Below are 26,125 nucleotides of genomic sequence, written 5' to 3'. Positions count from 1 at the left end.
AGGTGGAGTCGGAAGCCACAGATCCAGACCCCGGGGGGGCGGAGCCTGAGGAAGGGGAGCTGGAGCCGGCAGCTGTGGAGGAACCACAGACTGTAACGGTAACAGTCACGACCCCCGGTCCATCGGCCCCGGGAGCCCAACCCAAAGCAGCCCCTCGTAGGTCGGCTCGAGCGCCCCAGCCCAGAAAATTTTGGCCAGATTCTCCCCATCCTCCCCAACCACGGTTTAAAGCAGCCCCAGGAAGACATGATCCCCGTTCAGCAGCGACAGGCTGCGGGGGATCAAAGCCAAAGATCAATGCAGCCCCACCGCAGGGTATGGCACACGACAGACCTCACAGGGATTCGGAAAGCCGCCCCACGGAGGGCGGCGCTGTACATAAGTTAAGATAGGTAATTATGGTCATAGTTTAAGGAATGTAAAGTATATGGTGTTAAGAGTACAATTTTGAGGTCTGCCCGGTATGTGTGTTTGTTAGGGAGCGGGGTCCAGGAACCCGCGCGTCCAATTAATTTAGGCCAGCACCTATCGGGAGCCCGGCTACATCATTTTGTTGGTTACAGAAACCTGGGATACGATGGAAAGGATTGTCGTCGCGTTCATGGCGATCGGGTGCGGGTGGGCCTACCGAGGCCGCACCAAGGACGTCATCATTTTCGGGTGCTCCGGGGACACGGCCCCCATCGCAACGGATGGGACGGGGGAGCGAGAGGTAGAGGAAACCGCCACCTACTTCCACCAAGGGAGATGGCCAGGTTGGCTGGGAACGAATTCTACGGAATATTCCAGCAACTTCGGTTTTGCCTACCAAGAGACTTCATTGACGTGCCCTCGAGTGAGGATCCTAGCGCCCAGAGTCAGCGTCACCGTGGGAAAGAGGATTTGTCTGGTGTGCAATGGGAACGTACCACCAAGGCGATGGTGGTGGCTACAAAAGCTGGGAAAGGACATGAGAAACTCTACGGTCGAGTGGGAGCGACTGGGTAATAATACCCATCGGACTATTACGGGAACTCACGGACAATTACGTGTGTGTTGGGACAAATGGTGGGAACCGGATGAGGGAATATATGTCTGTATGTGGGGTTCGAGACACGTCTGCCCCAAGGGCGTGTCCATCTTCTTCCAGAGGCAGTGGCAGGATGAAGGGAAGGGGATGAGATGGGATGTTAGCACTCGAGCGTGCGGAGCCCCATACTCCCCTATTCCGGTGAACGCCACTGAACTCATCACCCGCCCACGCAAGCCCCTGCCCACGCTTCCGGTAGCACTAGCCCAGAAAGGAGGGTGCCCAACCACCACCAAGGGACCCGGGAACGGTTTAGTATTGGTACCCACCGGTCAGGTGCTGTACCAAGGGGTACACTACGCGGTGGCCTCAGTGATTTTAAATCTCACTGAGGTAAGATTGCCGGAGTGGTGTCCCAAAGAAACGGAACAATTATACCAGGTCCTGTTAACCCGTATGTTTAGACAATTTTACGAATTTGACTTTGCCGACATCGACAGAGACAAATTATACACCACACCGCCAGAAGTTTTGGATCGAGTCGGGAGGCAAAGAAGGGGTACTGTAAATGACATATTCACTGCTTTTAATACCGGGACATCTGTTGTCAACGCTCTAGATAACGTGGAGCTGCAGACACAGATCAACGGTTTAAAAGCCCAGTTAAGGAACATATTGACAGACGAAAACAAGGTCGTGGGTTCTGAGTTGCATGAGGACCAGGCCATGACACTACACTTTAAGGACATAATTGCTGAGCTGGAGAAACACGCGAGAACGGTAAATGCACTCATTAAGGAGGATCGGAATGCGTCCGATCAAGCTGCGCAAAACGAGGCCTGTGTGCTGTACGGGGCGTGGTTACTGGGCGAGGGCCACAGTAATCTTGAGGATTTAAAACAGGGTTTGGTCCCGTCCTGGATCAGCAACAAGCACTTGCAAGCGCTCCACCCTTTTGAGAATGCATTAAGCCCGTGCCAGCTCAGACTAGCCGCAGAAGCATACCCAGTTCCAGTGGACTGCGGACATTCGAATCACACTATTATGGGAATAGTAGTAAGAATGCCGGTGTTGGGTCCCGCAGCAAAGCCCGCCCCGGTGTACAGAGTAGAGAACATTGGAGTCATTCGGGGGGGCGCACACATTCGTTACGCAGTGGTCCCGCCTTACGTCATCAGATGGGAGCGTACGATGACAGGCACTGACCTCTCGGGATGTTGGAGCCGGGGGGCACACATCATCCTGTGTCCCCAGCACTTGAATGCCTTTTTGAAACCACAGTGCGGGTTCAGAACCGCTAGCGCAAAGCCGGTGAATTGCACCATGGAGGCAATGGCAGAGGACCATGTGCCCCCACAGGTAGCATATATCGGGGGTGGGACATACTGCGTCACCACTGCAGCGCCTCAGTACCGATATGGACAACACGAGTGGTGTTCGGTCGGTGATAGCAGTTTCTGTTTCAAACCCAGGGCCGAGGTTCAAGTGGCACAACAACGAATTGTCCCCATTCCTGCGCCCTCCACCGTACACATCACTATCAAAGAGAATTTCACAGACTTACAACGATTTGTCGCGCATTTTGGTTATGTCATTCCCCCTCTTCCCGAACACCTCACCAAGATTTTAAAAGCCGTTATAATTTCGCAGAAACATTTCTACACACTGGAGCAGAAGACTTTAGAGATAGGAAAAGACATATTGGACATAACCATCCCACCATGGTGGGACTTGTTCACCAACATAGAGGTCCCCGCCTGGATTAGAATAGCATCCCATATCCTAGTAGTATGTCAGGTTTTGATTGTGATATTTTTGCTCTTCGTGCATTGCAAAAGAGGCAAACGCCTCCAGAGGCACGAGAACACAGGAGAATGGAGAGAACGCTATGTGCGAATGGGGGAAGCAGATACCCCACTCTAAGCTGCTAGTATAAGATTAAGCGTCCCTCCATTTAAAATTTTTTGTGATGGTTTTGGGTTATAAGGAAATAAGTATTGTTATGTTATTAGTTGTTCTTAAGTTTTTTTGGATTAATAAAAGATGCATGCAGATGGCGCAAAAGGGTATCAACCCCTGCCCATCTGACAGGTGAAGGTGTTATAGTTTAAGATTTGCTGTCTATGATTCCAAATGTGCATGAGGTAATTTTCATTTTCTCCGGAAATGGGAACTGCATGTGTCGTGAGGGGCATAGATAGTTAAGTGCCAGGAATGTTTGGATGTGGGGAATCAGGGAAAATTTGCTCATCAAGGATTATTGATACTTTAAGCAAGCTATCAGTATCACAGGGGGGCCTGTAAGATTCGCAATTTCCAGCAAAAATCACGCAAGAAAACTGGATAAAATAAGACTGTTTATTGACCAAAGTAAGCTTGCACAGAAAAACCTTTGATAAAAAGGGCATACAAAATGGCCGCCAGGCCCCGTGATCAGTTTATGAACCATTTTATTTCTGTTACTGCAAGCCAGACAGGCTTGTGGATTGAAGACAGTGAGCCCACGAAAGCCAGTATCTGGGAACCGAAACTCAGAGCAACAGCATACATATTCAATGGATCATAAGTACAGGATGGGGCCCATCAAGATATGGGCGGACAATGTAAAAACACTTATACCCATTTATCGTACAAAGGAAAAACCGTTTAGCAGCCATCAAGGAAAATGTCCGGACCGATCAATATGCGAACCGAGCCGCGGTGACAATGCAAAGGACATTAACAGACATTATCGGCCAGGAAGGCCAGTTTAAGTTATCACCGGCTCCGTTACAAGACAAAGCGCCCCTGCAGAGATTTCTGCCCGCCAAAATTAATACAAAGACAGGACTATGATTTGGCGGGAGATAAGACTGTCCCAAAAGAGTATAACTATGGATTGAAAGTCCATCTAAAAAAACTTCGGACTTCGGGTTACTTGAACAACTTCACTTGACTGGACGGCGGCTGCTTTTTCTTCTTGGACGACTTCAACTTCTTCGGACGGGGCCAGGATCGGCGCCTCTTCCACTTCGGCAGATGCAGAATCGATGAAAACGTTTTCGTCTTTTTAAAGACGGACGGTTTCGAAAAAAGGACAACGTGGTCAGTGTTCAGCCAAACAAGGCTCGGCCACGACGAGAAGACGACAAGGGTGGCCCGGGTACTGGGGTCGGGAGATCATCGACGACCCAGGCCGACGGAGAAGAAACCCTCTGGAGAACCGGCGATCGATGCCACAAGATTCTCCCATGTGCATAACCTGCATCTAGGTCTGCTCCATGAACCCAAATCGACTTAGTGGATCTCAACCTTAACGAGCGCTCATCGAGGCTGTGTCTACCCCACCGCTTCGAGAGAGAGAGAATATCGACTGCGCCAGAAGTTTCCAAATCCACGTGACGACGGAAAGCGGTGCCAAAAAGGCTGCGAACCCCCTTTCTCGCGATTTCGAGAGTGGTGAGCATGATCCCAGGTTCCCCAGGTCGAAACTTAGTTTAGGTATAGGGGAGGGAGTTAAGGGAAATCGTAATGTGTTTCCCCTTTTACGATGTGCCGTGTGTTCCCCATTTCCATAGAGTCAAGTTCATAAATTTGTGCATGATTGTAGTTACTTTAATCTGTGCCTATGACATGTATTTTGTAATGCTTCGAACTGTTCAAAAATAAAAGCATCCATTTCGTGCTATTCAGCCTGGTCTATTGAGTCCTCTTCTCTGCACTACTGTTCTCTGCATCTAAGTCCAAGGTCTAGAACCGTAGGGGGGGTGGGTCGAACCACTCAAGGGTAATTCTTGCACGAAGCCTGGCAGGGGGCCAGAACGGGCAAGAGAGCAGGAAAAACCCCCTACAATACCGCACTGGAGGCCTTGGTCCTGGGGGTAGAATGTCGATGGGCTGTCAGTTATCCACATGGGGGTAAGAGGTCATCAGCAGAAGGATCTGGGAGGAGATCGCACAATCCGTCACGCCGACGAGTGTTGTCCCCAGGACATGGATCCAGTGATGAAAGAAGTTTAATGACCTCATACGGGTGATCAAGGTGAGTGAAGGCTTCAGCAAATGCCATACCCCACTATCTGCACCACAAGCCTCGCACACTGCTCAATGCATCACTCATCCACCAGCAATCTCTAGCTATCAGCACTCATACCTCGCAATTATGGCTTTACTTCACCCTCACACACTTACCACTGCTGAAACACTCACACCCACATGTCACACCTTGCACACACTGACAGCTATTCAACCATGGCAGGGACATCAACCCAACACATTGCACCACACTCACACACACTTCTCTTTCTCTTGCAGGCAAAGGTGGCACACAACTGCCACGAGCAATGACAGACAGGAGGCGGCCAAGCGAGGATTCACACCCTGATGGACTGAAGGAATCGGTGTTCTAAATTATTGGCGGGGCAGTCACAGAGTCTGTGGCGAGCGGAGAAGTTGAAAGCATTGCTGATGATGACGGTATGGTCGTACCTAATCCTTCTTCTCGCATCCTACTTGCCCCATATCCCACAATCTCTTCTCACTTACAAACTGCTGATGCTGTATGCATGGATATCTTGCTTTCCACCCCTCCCCCCACCACAAACCGACCCGTGTGCATTTCTGCTTTCAGATACGCAAGAACTGCCACCAGCACAGCATGTTCCTCAACATCATAAAAAAACTGATGGAGGGGGGAGGAGAAGAAGAGACACCGGCACTGCATCTGACACTCGCAGACACCAGCTCAGAAAATGGCACTGTGTGGATTTTGGAGAATAGTATAGAGGCGGGATCTGCAGGTGGTGAGTCACCGGGCAGGAGCATGCTGCAGCCAGGCCAGGGGGAAAGGGTAGCTTGGGTGCCAGCTCCCCAGAGGGCAAGATTGTGCACGAGTTCTGTTCCACAGGAATCAGATAATGACGTCGATGGGGCGGCCTTCAGAAGAAGGGTGATGGGCATGCACACGGAAATGCTGGGTGCAATGGCAAGCCTGCCAGAGAGCCTCTTAGCAGTGTCAGGGAACATGGAGGAGTCCATCTCCAACATTGCATGGGGCTTTGCGCAAAGCTTGGCGCCTATAATTTCCAGGATGGAAATGATGACCAACTCTAGGAGAGGCCTTGTGGACCCACAGATGATGCTGGGTGTGATGGACGATTTTGCAGCTTCCATTGCAGCACAAGCGGAAGCGACCCAACATCTCACTGCTGTAGTGGAAGCTCGGACTGCCATTGTCACTGGGCTTACGAGTCTCGCAAGGGGCTTGCTGGGTGTTGCAGCAGGCCAGCAATCTGTCCTCCAACAGATTGCTAGGAAAGCTGAGACGCCGCCCCGGGGGATTGGCAGTGGGTCCATGGAGCAAGAACCTGCTGTCCTTTCTCAGGATGACAGCATTCCTAATCCCACCACTGCCACTCCACCAGTGCCCTTGCCGCTGTCAGTCAGCCAGCCCAGACTGCTGACGCCCATGCTGAGGTGATGCAGTCTACAGCCGGGCCTTCTAGGTCCAGAGCTACTCGAGGTCGTCCTGCAAGGCCATCTGTAGTCTTGCCCATTGAAAGTCAGAGCTTTCTATCAGCCATGTTGCAGCCTTTGGGGAGCACTGCGTAGTAGACTAGGAAAAGGCACACAAAAGACAGACACTAAGGGAATGCACAAGGGTGAAAAGTTGGAATTGTCATTTTGATTTGAATTTGATAAATTTAGGAATTTTGTTTGGAATGTGTGCTTTGTGGTTGCTCTCATTTCAGCTTTGTGCCCAGGAGGACGCTATGATGTTCTGTGACAGAGGGATGGTATGATGGGGAAGTGGTGAACAACGGGGATGTGCAGTTTCATTCACTGGAATCAGAGTCTAATGAGGCGCTCCCGGACGTCCCGTCCAGAACGGGAATGTGCTGCCTTCCTCTTCCTCTTCCTGAGGTGGTCCCGCAACCCCTGCTGGCAAAGGCTGCGTCTTCCTGATGCCCAAGTTGTGGAGCGTGCAATAGACCACCATGAAATGGGACGCCCACTCTGGCGTGTGCTGGAGGGCTCCTCCCAAGTGGTCAAGCCAGCGGAACCGCCTGCTCGATGACGTTCCTCTCATTATATGAGTGCTGGCCACGAGTGGCGGGGGCGTGGAGTGGAGTCATCAGCCAGGTGCAGAGCGGATAACCCTTGTCTCCAAGCAGCCACCCTCTGGTTTGACATGGTGGCTGGAAGATTGTTGGCACGCCAGACTGGCGCAGGATGAAGGCATCATCACTGCTGCCTGGATAGTGGACATTCACCATCAGGATGCGCTGGGCATGGTCGCACAACAGCTGCACATTAAGTGAGTAGTAGCCTTTGCGGTTACGGAATATCTCAGGATTGTTATACGGCACCCGCAAAGCCACGTGTGTGCAGTCGATGGCACCCTGCACCATGGGGAAGCCCGATATCCTTGTAAAGCCTCATGTGCGCTCGTCCTGCTTTTCTCTGTACAGAGAAAAGACAATGAAGTCTCTTCTCCTGGAGCAGAGAGCCTCTGTGACCTCCCAGATGCAGTGATGGACAGCGAACTATCTCTCCTGCTGCAGACTGGAAGGATCCACTGGTGAAAAAATTGAGGGCGACTGTGACCTTGACTACCACTAGGAGAGCCGTCGTCGCCCTGATCTGAGGCTGCAGGTCTGGTTGCAGGAGATGGCAGAGTTCTGTGACCAGCTCCTTGGTGAAGCAAAGCCTCAGAATACACTGCTCCTGGCTTAAGTGGAGGTAGAAGATGGGCGGAAGTGAGTCGGCCTCAATTTTTTCTTCAACATGGCCGGTACTAAACCGACGAATTTCTAGGCCATAGTCTCCTGTGTTCTAGTAGTTGAAAAATTCCATTTTCTTAAATGGATGATCGCATTATTTTATTTTTGTACAGCACAAATATGTTTATTTTTAGCTCCCATACCCAAGTTGGTATCTTCTGTTTTAATGGCAGCCAATCACAAACTGAACTTCACAGAGACACTCTGATCATTTCAAGTCATCATTGAAGCATTCACTAGCTCTCATGGAGGGAAAAAAAGTAATTTTCACTTCTCCATCTCTGAAAGGGGGATAAAAGAAAGGCTTGCATTTATATAGCGCCTTTCATGACCTCAGGATATTCCAAAGCACTTCACAACCAATGAAGTACTTTTAGAAGTGTAGCCACCGTTGCAATGTAGGAACCACAGAAGACAATTTGCACACAGCAAGCTCCCACAAACAGCAATAAACTAAATGACCAGATAATCTGTTTGTGATATTGGCCAGGACACCAGGGAGGTTTCCGCTGCTCTTCTTTGAATAGTGCAATGTGGATACTTTACGTCCACCTGAGAGGGCAGACGAAGCCTCAGTTTAATATCTCACCTATAAGACAGCACCTCCGACAATGCTGCACTCCCTTAGCTCTTCACTGAAGTGTCAGCCTGGACTTTGTGCTCAAGTCTCTGGAGTGGGACTTGAACCCACAACCTTCTGACTCAGGGATGAGAGCGCTACCCACTGAGCCATGGCCGAAACATACGCCTGTCCTCTAGTATCTCATCCACATGGTATTTCTCCATTTGTTTTATACAGTGACTTCCAGGAGACTACCGGACTATATGGGTCTCCTCAGCTGAGCTAAATCCTGTCCTCAGCATTATTTCATAGAATCATACAGCACAGGAGGAGGCCAATCCGGTCATCATGCCGTGCCAGAGCTATCCAATTAGTCCCATTAGTCTGCTCTTTCCCCATAGCCCTGCAAATTTTTCCTTTTCAAGTATATATCCCATTCCTTTTTGAAAGTTACTATTGAATCTGCTTCCACCACCCTGTCAGGCAGCACATTCCAGGTCGTCCTAACTCGCTGCGTAAAAATAACAATTCCTTCCTGCTTCTGTTGCCAATTACATTAAATCTGTGCCCTCTGATACTGAACCTCCTGCCAGTGGAACCAGTTTCTCTGTCAAAATGCTTCATAATTTTGAACACCTCTATTAAATCTTCCCTGAGCCTTTACTGCTCTAAGGAGAACAATCCCAGCTCCTCCAGTCTCTCCACATTCTGGCAGAAGTCACCTGGTGGCGTTAGGAGCTGGAACGTTGGTTGAATTTTCCCTTCCCGAGACCAGGGGCTCTTGCAGCTTCCCTACTCCAGCCCTGGCTGAGATCAGCACAGACCAATGATAGAATCTTAGGTCTTCATGATTTGTATTACAACAGTGACTACACTTCAAAAAGTACTTCATTGGCTGTAAAGCGCTTTGGGATGTGCTGAGCTCGTGAAAGGGGCTATATAAATGCAAGTATGCCTTTCCTTTCTTTTCTTTTCCTTTCTTGTTCCATGCTCTGCTCTAAGGAGAAAAATCTCAGTTTCTCTAGTCTCTACACATAACTGAAGTCTCGCATTCCTGGTGCCATTCTAGTAAATCTCTCCAAGGCCTTGACATCCTTCCTACAGTGTGGTGCCGAGAATTGGCCACAATACTCCAGCTGAGGCCTAACCGGTGTTTTATAAAGGTTTGGCATAATTTCCTTGCTTTTGTACCCTATGGGGGAAAAATTTGCTAGTGACCATTTTGGGTCGCTAACATCGCCTGGGCGCTAAATTTAGCACCCGGCGAAAAATAGCGGCGGCGATCGCTAACTTCAGTTTTAGCGCCCCAAGAGGGAGGTGGAGTGCTAATTCAAGTGCTCCACTTCCTGCTTAACGCGCTAATCCCGAATATCGGGGCAGTGCGTTCTGTAGCGCTACGCAATGGGCCACGTAGCGCTGCCTCATGGAAGGGCTCTTCCCCTCATTAAAGGGGAGGGCCCAAGCCCACAGCTCTGCAGGGCCCTACCTGGACCACCGGGGAGTGGAGTGCCGTGCCAGCAGCCTGGTACTCGGAGTGCCGGGCTGCCAGACCGCGGCACGGACCCCGCGTTCAAAGACACAATGGGCCACGACAAGTAAGTCGGCCGTTTCTTTCCCCCCACCCACCACCTCCCCTTTACTTAGCGCTCCGGGAGCCTCCTGCCACTGCGTTCCCACCCCCTGAATCGCCCGCCACAGATTCAGAGGGCGCGGGCCAATTTGCAGGCGGGGCGAAAGCGGGGCGCTGCGTACGGTGATGATGTCGTCTGTGCAGCAGAGTGGGACCCTACCGGTTCCCGCCGCTGCTGCTAAACTCCCGCTGAATTTAGCAGGAGTCATTAGCAGTGCTGTGCCCACTGGCGCTAACGAGAGGCGCAAATGCACCGAATTTCTAGCCCTGTGCCTGTATTTATAAAGCCATGGATCCCGTATGGATTTTTCACAGCCTTCTCAACTTGCCATGTCATCTTCGGAGATTTGCGTACATGCACCCCCAGGTTCCTGCACCTCTTTCAAATGATACCATTTAGTTTATATACCATTTAGTTTATATTGCCTCTCCTCATTCTTCCTACCAAAATGAATCTCTTCGTAATTCTCTGAGTTAAATTTCAGCAGCCTATTTTACCAGTCTGTCTATATCCCCCTGAAGTCTGTTACTATCTGTTAGATCCGTGTATCTTGTTGTTGTGTCCTTCAATAATCAGACAAGAGACTGCAGGGAACGATCAACAGGTGTTTACTGAATGAGGGTTACTCTAGAACTAACCGTACAGATCCCTACTCAGGGTTTATATACAGGTGTGGTCACTGCCGGTACTACAGTATACAGGAGCTGTAAAAAGTAGTTCTCCCCTTAAAGGTACACACATTACAATTCCTCCCCTTTTAGATTAACAGTACCATAACACTCATTTAACAATTAAATATCAAACTAATTACAATTAACACTTTTAACATGCAACATTAACTGAAAATAGTCTATTTATAAATTCAGTCTTTGGGGAGGCTTCCTGATCCTTTCTGGATAGCGCCTTTCCCGAGTGTCTTGCTCTTGGTGCGGAGGCGATTCTGGCCCCCTGTCGTCGGTTGGTTCATCCGCTTCCGATGCTACTGTTTCTGGGGTAGATGCTACCTGTACGTCGGGTTGTGCACCTGTACTTGTGACTCTAGGATCTGGTCAACATGGCATCTCACAATGTTCTCCCCAACATCCACTGTGTACATTAGTGGCCCCTGCCGTGTGCATATCGTTCCTGGTTGCCATTTCTCTGTTCGGTAGTCGCGGGCCAAGACTGGTTGCCCTACATTGAATCTCCTTGTCGGCTTCTCATTGATGTGCTGGAATTGCTTATTCTCAACATCTCTTCGTACATTTGGTCTGAGCAAATCCAGACGAGATCTCAACCTTTGGTTAAAGAACATCATGGCCGGGGCCTGGTTGGTGACTGCATGTGTCGCATTTCTGTAGGCTAACAGGAAATTGTCCACCTTATGCTGCAGCGGAATGTCGTCATCGCACATGGCCTTTACTGCTTTTTTAAAGGTTTGTACGAACCTCTCAGCCAATCCATTTGTGGCTGGATGATACGGGGCGGATGTGTAATGCCTTACCCCATTCCTTTTCATAAATCTTCGTAACTCTTCGGACGCAAACTGTGGTCCGTTATCAGAGCAAATCTGCTCTGGCAAGCCGTTCCTGACAAAAATGGTCCGTAGGACTGCAATAGTTTTCTCCGTGGTGGTGGAGGACATTTTGATCACCTCAGGCCATTTCAAGTGCGCATCCACGGCTATTAAAAACATTGAGTCCATGAATGGACCAGCAAAATCAATATGCACCCGTTGCCATGGAGATGAGGGCCACTCCCATGGGTGTAGAGGGGCATGTGGTGGTGCATTTTGGAACTTCTGGCATCCTGAGCAGCTCTTTGTCAGGTCCTCGATTTGCTGATCGATCCCCGGCCACCACACATAAGCCCTAGCAAGGCTTTTCATTTTCACCCTGTGATGAAATAACTCTGTGTTCTGATATTTGTACTTGTACTTGTAATGTCTGGAATGTTCCACCGGGGGGAACCACTAATGCTCCTCCCTGGCCCCGCCCCTCTTCTGGTATGTTTTACCAAGGGCTCGGTCGATGATGAACTCTGTTAACTCTGCCATGATTCTTACTTAATAAAAGCCTTCAGTCTTAAACTTTAACTTCACGGATTCGGGCAGTTATTTGGCACATCACAGCCCTCCCAGATGAACTTCGTGAAGCTCATTGAGCACTCTCTCCCTTAACTCGGGATCCACACATCAAGGTCCCCTGGCATACTGACAGCTGTTCTCTTCTGGATGAGAATGCTGGCAACAGTGAGTCGCCATGTGCTGGCCATCCCTTCACCGTCAAATCATATACCCGAGACAGTGTCGGGTCATTTCGGGTCTCCTTCTCTATACCAGCGTTAGTTACTGGCAAGCATTCAATTATAGTCGAATGAAATATTTCGACAGGATCCACTGCTGGTGCTTCCTCCGCAGTAGGCAGTGGCAGGCGTGATAGCCCATCAGCGTTTCCATGCTGTTTCGTGCCCTTATACTCGATTTCATATTGGTGCGCCCCTAGAAAAAGGGACCATCTTTGTAGCCGTTGCGCAGTCATCACCGGAACGCCCTTCTTTGGATTAAAGATGGAGACAAGTGGTTGGTGGTCAGTCAGCAAGGTGAACTTCTGCCCGTGCAGATAGTGATTGAACTTTTTCACTCCCCACACTAGGCTGAGGGCCTCCCTGTCAATCTGGGCGTAGTTACGCTCGGCTGAGGTTAGTGACCGAGACGCAAAGGCTACTGGCCTCTCCGAGCCGTCCGGGAATTTGTGCGACAGCACCGCTCCAATGCCATAGGGTGATGCATCACACGCCAACCGAATTGGTAATGCTGGGTTGAAATGAGCCAACGCCTCTTTTGATGTGATCAATGCTTTGCTCTTCTGGAAAGCTCATTTACATTTGTCACTCCACTTCCATGGTACCCCCGTTTGCAGTAGGGTGTTCAGTGGGTGTAGTACTGTAGACAAATTCGGCAAGTAGTTCACCAGCCCGAGGAACGACTTCAGTTGTGACACATTTTCCGGTGCTGGAGCCTTGACTACTGCCTCAATCTTTTCAGGGGACTTATGTAACCCCTCTTTATCAATAACGTGGCCACAATACAAGATCTGCTTCTGGAAAAACTTGCATTTGTGGTGATTAGCTCGGAGCCCATATTCCTTCAATCTAGCGAGCACCTGCTCCAGGTTGGCGAGGTGATCACTGTCATTTTCGCCCGTGACCAGGATGTCGTCCAAATAACACTGGGTCCCTGGAATCCCTTGCATGACTTGTTCCATTGCCCTTTGCCAAATAGCCAGAGCTGATGCTACCCCGAACACCAGCCGGTTGTATTGGTAGAGACCTTTATGAGTGTTGATCGTGAGGTACTGTTTCGAGGCTTCTTCTACCTCCATTTGCAGGTACGCCTGGGCCAGATCAATCTTAGTGAAGCGTTTCCCTCCCGATAGCGAGGCGAAAATATCTTCAATCCGCGGAAGCGGATATTGTACAGTGTGAAGGACTGGGTTCACTGTCACCTTAAAGTCCCCACCGATGCGGAGCTTCTTTGGTTCCCCAGGCGTATTACTCAAGGACCTCTTCATTACAGGAACGATGGGTGTAGCCCACTCACTCTAGTCCACTTTGGACAGTACACCTGAACATTCCAAACCTTCCAGCTCTGCTTCGACGGCTGGGCGGATCGCATAAGGTGCCGGTCTGGCCTTAAAAAAGTTTGGGCTTGCATTTTCCTCTATTTTGATCATCGCTGTTATGCCTTTTAGTGTTCTGAGTCCCTGTTGGAACACTTTTTGTGCGTCAGTTAGCATTTTTGACAGTCGTCCAGGTGTGACGTCGTCATCCTTTTTGGCATCTACAGTCAGTGCTTGTATGGAATGCCAATCTAGCTGTATCTTCCGGATCCATTCACGTCCTAGTAGTGGTGGTCCTCCATCTGGCAATACATATAGGTCCATTTTTGGTGTTTCCTTGCCGTTATATATAACGTTCACCCTTATTTTTCCTTTGGGGTAGACTTTTTGCCCCGTGTACGTCGTCAAGATAATCTTTGTATCTCTCAAGTGTATATGTGAGAATAGCTGCTTGTAGTCCCTTCGATTTATGACTGTTAGGGCTGATCCTGTGTCCAATTCCATTTTCACTTGGACTCCTGCTATCTTGAGCATGACCCAAATAGTTTGGTGATCCTCCGTTTTGATCACATTATGTAGTTTCAGACAACCCAGCTCCTTGCTTCCAGAGTCTGTATCACTTTTCTGTTCGTCTGCACTACTCTCCATCACCTTATGTACCTTCTTGTACTTCTCCTGTGGAGATTTCTTGCTGCTGGTTTTCTTTCCCGACCTGCAGACTCTTGCTATGTGTCCTACTTTTCCACACTGTCTGCACACTTTGTCCTTGAACCAGCAATCATTATGGTCGTGTGTTGTTCTGCCACAGCGACAGCACTTCACTGTTCCGTATGACATTTCATTTGTGCCATATTCTTGCGGTCTCCGTTGTATCTCTGCCGCGCCCCGTGCTGCTGCTTCGTGTGATATTGCAATGCTGAAAGCCTTGTCCAGCGTAAGATCCTTTTCTGATAGAAGCCGTTTCTGGGTTCCTTCACTTTGAAGCCCACACACAAACTTGTCCCTTAAAGTATCTGCTAGTCCCGTTCCAAACTGGCAGTGTTTCGATAGCTTGCGCAGTTCCGTTAAATACTCAGCATTACTTTCATCTTTATGCTGGTTCCTTTTGTGAAACTTAAATCTTTCTGCTATCAGCAGCGGTGTGGGGTTTAAGTGGTCCTGTAGGATTGACACTATGTTTTCAAAATCCTTTTCTACTGGCTTCTCTGGGGTTACTAGGTTTCGTAGTAAGCCATACATTTTTGCACCCATTGAATTCAACAATACCAGCGCTTTCTTGTCATCTGGCACTTCATTCGCCTTGCAGTATACTTCTATGCGTTCGACATATGTCGTCCAATCTTCGACTTCATTGTCGAACGCTGTGATACTGCCACTCTTCGGCATTTTTGGGTGTGATTAGACTGGCTTAAAATGGCGTCTCCCGCGCTTTCCTTTCTTCCCTGCTGCGGCTTAAAATGGCATCTCCCTCGCTTTCCTTTCTTCCCCACTGACGCTGCTCGGCCCTTGAACAGCAGCTGCGCTTGTAGTGTATGTAACCTGTACCACCTTAAGAGGATACCTTAAGGTGATGGACTACTTTTTGATGGCTCCTGTACATTGTAGTACCGGTGGTGACCACACCGGTATATAAACCCTGCGGAGCAAAGAGTATCCCAGTTCAGCCCTGACCCTCAATCACTAAAGACCTGTTTACTTACTTCTGTAGTCTGTGTCCTGTTATTCAGTATAACTACAATTGAAACCACAGACTCAACAGTGGCGACGAGTCTGATCTTACCTTGCGGCAGTTTTGCATCAAAGGAAGCTTCGTCCTCAGGAACGGGCGTCGAAAAAGGGCATCCGCCCTCAACATCCTGCATTGCACGGGAGGCCATCGGAAACCCGGGTTGGTTTGCTGACCACGAAGTCAAGCATCAGTGAGCATCCCTTCTACGACAGCGGCGGGTAAGCCCGATCGAGCGGCACGGGGGGGGAAGTCGGCCGAGTTGTCAGTGGGGGAAGGGGAGGGAAAACGGCGAAAAGGGCAGAGAACATGACTGCAGCCGGTGTCAGGGGCCGGACTGCAATCGGGCAGAGACACGCAGCAGCCAGAAAAGCGTTTATGGCCACAAGGACCGCGGGAGCGGCGGGGGAACAAGAGCAGCAACGCAGGGGAAAATAAAGGACCGCTGGGAGGCGTGGACGGCAACAGTGCGGGAATCGCCATTTTGAGTCGGCGGAGGAAGAAGACAAGCGCGGGAAAAGCCGCCATTTTGAAAAAAAAAAAAAAAATAATAATATCCAAAGGGGAAGGAGAAACTCAGCAAGGATGCCAAAAATGGGTAACATCACTGCTTTTGATAACGATGTGGAAGATTGGGCCACTTATGTGGAACGCATCGAAGTTTACTGTACAACGAATGAGGTACCGGAGGATAAGAAAGCACTAACCCTATTAAACTCAATGGGTGCAAAGACGTACGGGTTATTAAGGAACCTTGTAACACCAGACAAACCAGTAGGGAAGAGTTTCGCAGATATTGTTACTATCCTGCAGGAGCATTTAAACCCCACGCCGCTGCTGATAGCAGAACGATTTAAATTCTACAAAAGAATTCAACTTAAAGAAGAAAGCAACGCTGAATTCCTAACAGAACTGCGCAAGTTATCAAAGTACTGCCAGTTCGGAACAGGACTAGCAGACGTACTGAGAAATAAGTTTGTGTGTGGGCTCCTAAGGGAAGGAACCCAGAAGTGACTGCTAGAGGAAAAGGACCTTACGCTGGACAAAGCTTTCAGCATTGCAGCTTCCCATGAGGCAGCAGCACGGGGTGCTGCAGAGATACAGCAAAGGCCATTGGAATTCAGCACCAATGAAATGGCATTGGGCACAGTAAAGTGCTATCGGTGTGGAAGGACAACGCATGACCAGAACCAGTGCTGGTTCAAAGATAAAGAATGCAGGCAATGTGGCAAACTTGGTCACATAGCGAGAGTATGCCAGTCCGGAAAGAAGACCAGCAGCAAAAAGTCACTGCAGGAGAAGTACAAAAAAGTACACAAGGTGACAGAGAACAGTTCGGATGAACAGAAGACAGATTCAGACTCCAGCAGTAAGCAACTGGGTTGTCTGAAAATACATAATGTGGGTAACACAGCAGACCACCAAACTATCTGGGTCATGCTTCGGATTGCAGGGGTCCAAGTGAAGATGGAATTGGACACTGGGTCGGCATTAACGGTCATGAATAAGCATGATTACAAAAGGTTATTCTCGCACATTCCCCTGAGGGATACGGAGATTGTATTGAAAACATACACGGGCAAATAGTATACCCCAAAGGAAAGATAAAAGTAAACGTGGTCTACAATGGTAAAGAAAGTCAGAAAATGGACTTGTATGTGTTACCTGATGGAGGTCCGCCACTACTGGGACGGGAATGGATCCGGAGAATAAATGTGGACTGGCATTCCATACAAGCACTGACTGTAGATGCCTGTAAGGAGGATGACGTCAAACCTAAACGACTGTCGAAAATCTTAGACAATGCTAAGGAGGTGTTCCAACAGGGACTTGGAACACTGAATGGAATTACGGCAACCATCAAGGTTGAAGAACATGCAAACCCAAAATTTTTCAAAGCCAGACCTTATGCGATACAACCTGCTGTGGAAGCAGAGCTGGAAGGGCTAGAACGTTCAAGGGTACTGTCCAAAGTGGACTGGAGCGAATGGGCTACACCCATTGTTCCTGTCATGAAGCGTTCGTTGAGCAACAAGCCGAGGGAACCTGGGAAGGTTCGCATCTGTGGCAATTTCAAGATCACTGTTAATCCGGTTCTTCACACGGTGCAATATCCGCTTCCGCGGATTGAAGATATCTTCACTTCGCTGTCTGGCGGGAAACACTTCACTAAGATAGACCTGGCGCAGGCATACCTACAGATGGAAGTTGATGAAGCGTCACGTCAGTATTTCACGATCAACACGCATAAGGGCTTATATCGGTACAATAGACTGGTTTTTGGAGTGGCATCGGCTCCAGCGATTTGGCAAAGGGCCATGGAGCAGGTATTGCAGGGAATTCCAGGCACACAATGCTACCTGGATGACATCCTGATTACAGGAGATAACGATAAGGATCACCTCGCGAATTTGGATTGAAAGAATATGGGCTCAGAGTTAATCGCCAGAAATGCGAGTTCTTTCAAAAGCGAATCTCGAACTGCGGCCACGTCATTGACTGGGAGGGGCTCCATAAGTCACCTGACAAGATCAAACTGTGGTAAAAGCTCCTGCACCGGAAAATGTATCCAAGTTGAGGTCGTTCCTTGGGTTGGTTAACTATTACCACAAGTTTCTTCCAAATTTATCCATGGTGTTACACCCGCTAAACACTCTTTTGCAAATGGGAATACCATGGAAGTGGAGCGATGATTGTAAGTGGGCTTTTCAAAAGAGCAAGGCACTGATCACCTCTAAGGAAGTGTTGGCTCACTTTAACCCAACGCTGCCTATTCGCTTAGCTCGTGATGCTTCTCCATATGGTATCGGGGCAGTGCTCTCACATAAGTTTCCAGGTGGCTCGGAAAGGCCAGTCGCTTTCGCATCCAGATCATTGACCTCCGCTGAGCGCAACTATGCTCAGATAGATAGGGAGGCTCTCAGCCTCGTGTGGGGAGTTAAGAAATTTAACCATTACCTGCAAGGCTAAAAGTTTACGCTGCTGACAGACCACCAGCCGTTGGTTTCCATTTTCAACCCTAAGAAGGGTGTTCCGGTAATGACGGCGCAGAGGCTTCAGAGATGGTCCCTTTCCCTAGGGGCACATCAATATGATATTGAATTCAAAGGTACAAAGCAACATGGTAATGCTGATGGGCTGTCATGCTTGCCACTACCTACAGCGGAAGAGGCACTGGCAGTTGACCCTGTCGAGATATTTCACTCGACCATCATCGAATGCTTACCAGTCACCAATGCGGGTATTGAGAGAGAGACCCGAAATGACCCGACACTGTCTCGGGTCTACGACTTGACAGTGAAGGGATGGCCAGCACATGGCGAACCACTGTTACCAGCATTCTCAGCCAGACGAGAACAGCTGTCCGTATGTCAAGGAACATTGATGTATGGAACAAGGGTGATTATTCCTCCAAAATTAAGAGAGAGAGTTCTGAAAGAATTGCACGAAGGTCACCTGGGGGGAGTCAAGATGAAAAGCCTTGCTAGGGCTTATGTGTGGTGGCCAGGTATCGACAAACAAATAGAGGATCTGACTAAAAGCTGCTCAGGGTGCCAAAAAGTTCAAAACGCACCTCCAATTGCACCGCTGCATCCATGGGAATGGCCTTCAGCCCCATGGCAACGTGTGCATATCGACTTTGCAGGTCCATTCATGGATTCCATGTTTTTGGTAGCAGTAGATGCACATTCTAAATGGCCAGAAGTGATTAAGATGTCGACCACTACCTCTGAGAAGACGATCGCAGTTCTAAGAACCATATTTGCAAGGAATGGGTTGCCGGAGCAAATATGTTCAGACAACGGACCACAGTTCGTGTCAGAAGAATTCCAGAAATTCATGAAAGAGAATGGGGTGAAACACTATACATCTGCCCCATATCATCCGGCTACAAATGGGTTGGCTGAGAGATTTGTACAAACGTTCAAAAAGGCGATAAAGGCCATGAGTGAAGATCATATTCCACTACAACACAAGGTGGACAATTTCCTGATGGCATATCGAAACGCCACACATGCAGTGACAAATCAAAGCCCTGCCATAATGTTCTAAAGCAGAAGGTTGCGGTCCCGGTTGGATTTGTTAAAACCCAATGTGCGAAGGGAAGTCGAAAACAAGCAATTCCAGCATGTAAATAACAAGGCCACTCGTAGTTTCGAAATAGGACAACCAGTGTTGGCCAGGGACTATAGGGATGATAAATGGCAACCTGGAACAATTCGTGCACGACAAGGACCCTTGATGTACACGGTAGACGTTGGAGAGAACGTAATACGACGTCATGCTGACCAACTTGTGGAATCGAGAACAAGGGCCGACCCCATGTCTACGGCAGAGACACCAGTTGAAGAACTTATTGAGCCTGTAGCATCTACCTCAGACTCGAACGTACCTGATGATGTTCAATCCATAGGAGATCAAGTGGATGAGTCACCCCAGCAACGAGAACCAGAGACCCTTGAAAGGTGTTATCCGGCACGGGTCAGGAGGCCTCCTCAGAGACTGAATCTTTGAACAGTTGTGTGTAAATTGCATATATGTTACCCATGTAATGTTTAATTTGGGGTGTACACTGTTAAGCTAAAAGGGGAGGAATTGTAGTGTATGTAACCTGTACCACCTTAAGAGGATACCTTAAGGTGATGGACTACTTTTTGATGGCTCCTGTACATTGTAGTACCGGTGGTGACCACACCGGTATATAAACCCTGCGGAGCAAAGTGTATCCCAGTTCAGCCCTGACCCTCAATCACGAAAGACCTGTTTACTTAGTTCTGTAGTCTGTGTTCTGTTATTCAGTATAACTACAATTGAAACCACAGACTTGATGCGCTATCAATAACTCAAAAGACTGAGATTAAGCGAGTAACTAACAGGCTTTTATTAACAAGAGAATGAAGGTGTGCCTCAAGTGGTCGACCGGTCCAGAATACAGAGGGACTGTGGAGCAGTCACCTTTATACCTGGACTCGTGGGAGGAGTCAGCCGAGACATGTACAGGCATGTACACAGTGGAATACAAACAGTGGTTTACCACATTCACCCCTTGTTTAAAATTGAGTCCGGCGGGGTGAAGTGTATTAAAAGTTAGTGTATTGGAGTCTCTCCGGAGGTCTTGTCTGCCGCTGTGATCGACGTGGCGATGGCAGGGGTAGTGGCTTCCGGCGTCGAGTCCCGCGTAGGCTGGGGCACTGGTGTGTAGTCCTCGTAGGTGTCGAGCGGGTCGCGGGGCCCAGGCGTGCCGTCTGCTGGGGTTGGATATTGGATCGTGGGGGGGGGGGTGGTAGTGGGTAGTGGGTTACTGGGGCCCCCGAGGGTGCGAGGTCTCGTATGGAGACTGTGTCCTCCCGCCCGTCCGGGTACGCAATGTAAGCATACTGGGGGTGGCGTGGAGGAAGTCGACCCTCTCGACCAGGGGTTCCATTTTATGGGTCCTCACCTGCCTTCTCAGTAGGACCGGCCCTGGGGACGTCAGCCATGGCGGTAGCGATGTCCCCGATGTGGACTTCCTTGGGAAGACAAACATTTTCTCATGAGGGGTGGCGTTAGTGGCAGTGCAGAGCAGTGACCGAATAGAGTGGAGCGCATTGGGGAGCACATCCTGCCAGCGGGAGGTCGGAAGGCCCCTAGACTTTAAGGCTAGCAGGGCGGCCTTCCAAACTGTCGCATTCTCTCTTTCCACCTGTCCATTCCCCCGGGGGTTGTAACTGGTGGTCCTGCTTGTGGCAATACCCCTAGCGAGCAGGTACTGACGGAGTTCGTCGCTCATAAACGATGAGCCCCGGTCGCTATGGATATAGCTGGGGAAACCGAACAGGGTGAAGAGGTCGTTCAGACATTTAATGACCGTGGCACTGGTCATGTCCGGGCAGGGGATGGCGAACGGGAAACGGGAGTACCCATCAATAATGTTGAGGAAGTACACATTGCGGTCGGAGGAGGGGAGAGGCCCTTTAAAATCAACGCTCAGGCGCTCGAAGGGGCGAGTGGCTTTTATCAGGAGAGGCCTGTCTGGTCTATAAAAGTGCGGTTTGCACTCAGCGCAGACTTGGCAGTTCCTGGTCATGGTCCTGACCTCCTCAATGGAGTAAGGCAGGTTGCGGGCCTTGATGAAGTGGAAGAACCTGGTGACCCCCGGGTGGCAGAGGTCATTGTGGAGGGCCCGCAGTCTATCGATCTGCGCGCTGGCGCAGGTGCCACGCGATAGAGCATCCGGGGGTTCATTGAGCTTCCCGGGCCGGTACAAGATCTCGTAATTGTAGGTGGAAAGTTCGATTCTCCACCTCAAGATCTTGTCGTTTTTGATTTTGCCCCTCTGCTTGTTGTTAAACATAAAAGCAACTGAACGCTGGTCAGTGAGCAAGGTAAATCGTTTTCCGGCCAGGTAGTGCCTCCAATGACGCACAGCCTCCACAATAGCCTGGGCCTCCTTCTCAACAGCGGAGTGTCTGGTCTCCGGGCCCTGGAGGGTTCGTGAAAAGAAGGCCACGGGTCTCCCCGCCTGATTGAGGGTAGCGGCCAGGGCAAAGTTGGACGCGTCGCTTTCCACCTGGAAGGGGATGGATTCGTCCACTGCGTGCATGGTGGCTTTGGCAATGTCTTCCTTGATACGGTGGAAGGCTAAGCGGGCCTCTGCCGTCACGGGAAAAGAGGTGGACTTGATCAGCGGACGGGCCTTGTCCGCATAGTAGGGGACCCACATGGCGTAATAAGAGATAAACCCTAGGCAGCTCTTCAGGGCCTTGAGGCAGTGGGGCAGTGGGAGTTCCATAAGGGGACGCATCCGGTCAGGGTCGGGACCGATGACTCCGTGTTCCACAACACAGCCAAGGATGGCGAGGCGGGTTGTGCGGAATATGCACTTCGCCTTGTTATACGTCAGGTTGAGGAGTTTGGCGGTGCAGAGGAATTTTTCGAGGTTTGCGTCATGGTCCTGCAAGTCATGGCCGCAGATGGTCACATTGTCCAGATATGGGAAAGTGGCCTGCAACGCATTTTGATCGACCATCCGGTCCATCTCCCTTCGGAAGACGGAGACCCCGTTGGTGACGCCAAAGGGAACCCTAAGGAAGTGATAGAGGCGGCCGTTTGCCTCAAAGGCAGTATACCGGCGGTCCTCAGGGCGGATAGGGAGCTGGTGGTACGCTGATTTCAGGTCAATGGTCGAGAAGACGCGGTACTGCGCGATCTGGTTGACCATATCAGCTATGCGGGGGAGTGGGTAAGCGTCCAGCAGGGTGTAGCGATTTATTGTCTGGCTGTCGTCGATGACCAGGCGCTGCTTCTCGCCGGTCTTAACGACCACAACCTGGGCTCGCCAGGGGCTGGTGCTGCCCTCAATAATCCCTTCCTTCAGGAGCCGCTCCACTTCGGTTTTAATGAAAACCCTGTCCCCGGCACTGTATCGCCTGCTCTTTGTGGCGATGGGCTTACAGTCGGGGGGGAGGTTAGCAAACAGTGGGGGGGGGGTGACTCTGAGTGTGGAGAGGTTGCATCTGGTGCGCGGCGGGCAATTTGGAAGCTGCTGGCTGCGGACTGTGAGTGGAGGGAGGGGTCCACCGTACGCCATCGTAACCCTTTAAAGGTGGCACTGAAAATCTAACCCCAGTAGAACGGCAGCGCAGAGGTGGGGCAGGACCAGAAGTTTAAAATTATCGTACACAGTCCCGTCTACTACGAGTGTCACCACGCACTAGCCGCCAATGTCCGCTGACTGGGACTCGGAGGCCATAGAAATCCGCTGGTGCGCAGGCAGGACTGAGAGAGAGCAACGCCGCACCGTGTCGGGGTGGATGAAGCTCTCCATGCTCCCAGAGTCAAAAAGGCAGATTGTTTCGTGACCATTTACCTTAATGTCCATTGTGGATCGGGCCAGCTGGTGCGGTCTCGCTTGGTCCAGCGTAACGGAGGCCAGCGTAGGGGTCGGTGTGTCGCTGCGGGTATCAGATGAGGCGGTGTTGGGGGCCTGCTGCGTCCCGGCTGTCATCCAAGATGGCAGCATCCATGATCCCCATGTGGCTGGAGGCGTCCAAAATGGCTGCTGTTCCGCTGGTTCGCACATGGCTGAGCAGGCCCAAGATGGCGGCCCACATGGCCCACACGCGGCGCTGCTGGGGTTCGGGGTGGCTTTGGCACTGCAGATGCTGGCGTAGTGTCCCTTCTTCCCGCAGCCTGAGCAGATCGCATTTTTCGCCGGGCAGCGCGCTCTGGGGTGTTTTGCCTGGCCACAGAAGTAGCATTTCTGGCCTTGGGGCACTGCTGTCTGGCCTTGGGACACTGCTGCAGTAGTTGGGCCGTTGCTGGGATGTGGCTGGGGTGGCACGGCGCTATGAGACAGTCCTACCGTGTCCCAGGCTGTCGTTCCCCGCGGCGTCCACGATGCAGAGGAGTAGGCATCCATGCCCCGGTAGGCTGCGTCCAATGATAGTGCGAGTTCAGAGGCCTTGTTGAGGTCGAGGTCACTCTGCTCCAACAATCGCTGTCGGGTGTAATTGGACCTGTGGCCCGCTACAAAAGCGTCCCGGATAAGTTCCTTTGTGTACACGGCGGCCTTTACATCCTTACAACCATAGGCCCGGCCAAGCACAGACAGTGCCTGAAGGTATTCCTCGGTCGATTCCCCAGGTTGTTGTTTACGACTCCCCAGAAGGTGCCTGGCGTACACTTCATTCACTGGGTGCGTGTACTGGTCCTTGAGGAGCTTGATAGCATCCGCGTACGAGGTCGTGTCCTGGATGACCGAGTACACTCGGTGGTTCACTTTGGAGATCAGGACATCCAGTTTGTCCTCGTCCGATTTGACCATTGCAACGGAGGCGATCAGGAATTTTTCAAAGCACCTCAGCCCGTGAGTAAACTTGGTGGATGCGTCCGACTCCCGATGGTCTAAGTCTAGGCATGCTGGTGTGAGGATCTTCTCCATTATAAAAATCTTGTTAATAAAATTGATGCGCTATCAATAACTCAAAAGACTGAGATTAAGCGAGTAACTAACAGGCTTTTATTAACAAGAGAATGAAGGTGTGCCTCGAGTGGTCGACCGGTCCAGTATACAGAGGGACTGTGGAGCAGTCACCTTTATACCTGGACTCGTGGGAGGAGTCAGCCGAGACATGTACAGGCATGTACACAGTGGAATACAAACAGTGGTTTACCACAAGACTCAACAGCGCTCTGCGCGTTTTCCTGCGCGCCTCTCTCCCCCGTTGATGCTGTTCGGCCCTTGAACACCGGCTGCGCTCTGCACGTTTTCCTGCGTGCCTCTCTCCCCCGTTGATGCTGCTCGGCCCTTGAACACCGGCTGCGCTCTGCTCTCCCTCGTTGACGCCGCTCGGTCCTGAACACCGGCTGCGCCCTGTGCGCTCTACCCTCCCCCTCTCTCCCGTCGACGCTGCTCGGCCTTTTTCTGTGCCGTCGGTCGGCTCTAGCCGCCGCTGTCCGGGAAGGGTCTGCGCAGTACCTGTTGCCAGCCCGTTTTGCTGGACCACCGTGACTGGAAAGCCAAGCCTGGCTCTTGACAGCCTCCCCTGCGATGCTCAAATCTCCACTGGATGACTGGGGGTTTCCCGTGGTCGACGCCCGTGCTTCTGGACTCGGCCTTGTTCCACTGTTCTCCAGAAGCGAATCCCTAGGAGGTGATGCAGAGTTGCAGGTAGGTTTGAATCTGCTCGTCGCCAATGTTAGATCCATGTATCTTGTTGTTGTGTCCTTCAATAATCAGACAACAGACTGCAGGGAACGATTCAACAGGTGTTTACTGAATGAGGGTTACTCTAGAACTAACTATACAGATCCCTACTCAGGGTTTATATACAGGTGTGGTCACTGCCGGTACTACAGTATACAGGAGCTGTAAAAAGTACTTCTCCCCTTAAAGGTACATACATTACGCTATCCTCCTCACTGCTTACTATATTTCCGAGTTTCGTGTCATCTGTAAAGTTTGAAATTATGCCTGTGCACCCAAGTCCAGGTCATTAATTTATTTCAAACAGAACGGTGGTCCTAATACCGACCCCTGGGGGACATCACTGTATACTCCCTCTAGTCTAAAAAGCAACCATTCACCACTGCTCTTTGCTTTCTGTCCCTTAGCCAGTTTCGTATCCACGCAGCCACTGCCCCTTTAATTTTACGGGCTTCAATTTTGCTAACAAGTTTATTATATGGCACTTTATCAAATGCCTTTTGAAAGTCCATTTGCACAACATCAAACACACTACCCTCATCAAACTGCTACGTTACTTCTTCAAAGAACTGAATTAAGTTAGTCAAACACAATTTGCCTTTAACAAATCCATACTGGCTTTCATTTATTAACCCATATTTTCCCAAGTGACAATTAATTTTGTCTTGGATTAACTTCTCTAATGATTTCCACACCACCAACGTTCGGCTGGCTGGCCTGCAGTTGCCGGGTTAATCCCTCTCCCCTTTTTTGAATAGGTGTGTAACATTTGGAATCCTCCGGCACCTCCCCCATATCCAAGGAGGGTTGGAAGAATATGGCTAGAGCCTCAGCAATTTCCACCATAACTTCCCTCGGCATCCGAGGATACATCCCATCCGAACCAGGTGACTTTTCTACTTTGAGTGCAGCCAACCTTTTAAGTACGTCCTCTTTATCTATTTTTATCCTTTCCAATTTTTCTACTACCTCCTCCTAATAAACATAGTTTCCAATAAACCATTTTAGTAAAAAATAAAATGTCATGTACGGCAAATGAAATGCATAGGTTAGAAAGACGATTAAAGGATTAGGAGAATTGCCTAAAAGGTCAAACTTAATGTCATTCATGTAGATAGTTAAACTAATTCTTGAGTTTAAAGCTTCATA

This window comes from Somniosus microcephalus, chromosome 17, assembly GCF_052327205.1.
Source record: "Somniosus microcephalus isolate GS21.2 chromosome 17, FLI_Smic_1.0, whole genome shotgun sequence".
In the NCBI taxonomy this organism is placed as follows: Eukaryota; Metazoa; Chordata; class Chondrichthyes; order Squaliformes; family Somniosidae; genus Somniosus; species Somniosus microcephalus.
The sequence above is the reverse complement of the archived record's forward strand: the minus strand, read 5'-3'. Positions refer to the sequence as shown.